Source organism: Cervus elaphus, chromosome X (genome assembly GCF_910594005.1).
Source record: "Cervus elaphus chromosome X, mCerEla1.1, whole genome shotgun sequence".
In the NCBI taxonomy this organism is placed as follows: domain Eukaryota; kingdom Metazoa; phylum Chordata; class Mammalia; order Artiodactyla; family Cervidae; genus Cervus; species Cervus elaphus.
Window position 1 is genome coordinate 105,523,885 of NC_057848.1, and position 2,308 is coordinate 105,526,192.

General features: G+C 37.7%; 1 non-coding gene across 1 annotated transcript; it reads left to right on the plus strand.

The window, feature by feature from the left end:
- Positions 1 to 1,725: 1,725 nt before the first annotated feature.
- On the plus strand, positions 1,726 to 1,832 carry LOC122690932. The gene has a single exon (XR_006340186.1). It is a non-coding gene; the product is annotated as a U6 spliceosomal RNA (small nuclear RNA).
- Positions 1,833 to 2,308: the final 476 nt, after the last annotated feature.

Consider the following 2,308-nt stretch of genomic DNA (forward strand, 5'->3'; position numbering starts at 1 on the left):
GTGTGGATCACAACAAACTGTGGAAAATTCTTAAAAAGATGGAAATACCAGACCACTTAACCTGCCTCTTGAGAAATCTGTATGCAGGTCAAGAGACAACAGTTAGAACTGGACATGGAACAACAGACTGGTTCCAAATCGGTAAAGGAGTATGTCAAGGCTGTATATTGTCACCCTGTTTGTTTAACTTATATGCAGAGTACATCATGAGAAATTCTGGGCTGGAAGAAACACAAACTGGAATCAAGATTGCCAGGAGAAATATCAATAACTTCAGATATGCAGATAACACCAGCCCTATGGCAGAAACAAAGAAGAACTAAAGAGCCTCTTGATGCAAGTGAAAGAGGAAAGTGAAAAAGTTGGCTTAAAACTCAGCATTCAGAAAATGAAGATCATGGCATCTGATCCCATCACTTCATGGCAAATAGATGGATAAACAGTGGAAACAGTGACAGACTTTATTTTGGGGGGGCTACAAAATCACTTCAGATGGTGACTGCAGCCATGAAATTAAAAGATGCTTGCTCCTTGGAAGAAATGATATGACCAACCTAGACAGCATATTAAAAAGCAGAGACGTTACTTTGCCAACTAAGGTCCATCTAGTCATGGCTATGGTTTTTCCAGTAGTCATGTATGGATCTGAGAGTTGGACTAGAAAGAAAGCTGAGCACCAGAGAATTGATGCTTTTGAACTGTGGTGTTGGAGAAGACTCTTGAGAGTCCCTTGGACTGCAAGGAGATCCAGCCAGTCCATCCTAGAGGAAATCCGTTCTGAATAGTCATTGGAAGGACTGATGCTGAAGCTGAAACTCCAATACTTTGGCCACCTGATGTGAAGAACTGACTCGTTTGAAAAGACCCTGATGCTGGGAAAGATTGAAGGCAGGAGGAGAAGGGGACGACAGAGGATGACATGGTTGGATGGCATCACCATGTCACCATCACCATCACCGATTCAATGACAATGAGTTTGAGTAAACTCCGGGAATTGGTGATGGACAGGGAAGCCTAGCATGCTGCAGTCCATGGAGTCACAAAGAGTCGGACATGACTGAGCGAATGAACTGAACTGAAGTAATAATTATTACTATTATCAAGTATTAATAAGTATTATTATATAAGTAAATGTATTATTTGCATTTTGAACTATGCTGATATATTAATTATTTTAAACAAACAAATAAATATAAATTTCAAAGAAAAAAAATAAGGGTGAGGAAAACAAAGTCATCTATCAACTGCATCATGAAAGCCCAAGGTTTTCATTTACTCAGATGCCAAAGCCATCACTAAATCCTGCTACATACACATTCAGTGAACACCAGCATGCTATTAGTGTACCTATAGAAGACAAAATCAAGAAAACTGGTGTGTCTTTGGGTTGCAAATTGGCTCGAGAATCCAAATACCATGAAACTACAGTAGAAGTCACAGAAAGGTGATGTGCGCAGAATTCTCTATGGCAGTTAGACTTCTTCCTGTCCCTCTTCTAGTCATCACATATGGTTTCCAGAGCAGTCCCTTTAGGCCACATAGGAAAATGGCAGAGAGGATCAGCAACAATGAGATCACAGCATGCAAGGAATTTTTATTGAATCATTTAGCCATTTGGTCATGTACAAAAATAGCTGTATGAATAGAGAGAATTGATAAGGATCTTCAAATGGCTTCAAGTGGCCACCTTGCTTAGATTTCCTGGTACATTGAAACCACCAAGTAGTGCTCGCTTCGGCAGCACATATACTAAAATTGGAACGATACAGAGAAGATTAGCATGGCCCCTGCGCAAGGATGACACGCAAATTCGTGAAGCGTTCCATATTTTTAGATCTGAAAAAAAAAAAAAAAAAAAGAAAGTATCTAATATTAAAAAATGAAAAAAAAAAAAAAAGAATGATACATACACACATATATACATGTATGTATGTGTATATGTGATAAAATTGTATTCAATGTGCTCATAATTTGAATATGTATTTATCCAAAAAATAATAAAATAAAGATTAAAATTTTCATCCAAAAAAAAAAAGAAAAAAAAGAAACCACCAAGTACTTAAACCATTTAAGGCAATGTCAGGTAAAATTTGGAAAACCTTGGCTAACTAGGGAGTTAGAAAGTTGTATTAGGTGATTACCTAATATTGTGCAGAGGAGAAAGAACCATCAGAGAGGGAAGGGGCAAAGATTCAAAGTAAGAATAGTGATTGAAAAAGAAAAAAAAAAAGAGTAGTGATTGGTGGAAAGAGATTTCTAAGAGAATAGGAAGGGATGGGAGATAAAGCTGGCCAGAAATTCTTGGAAA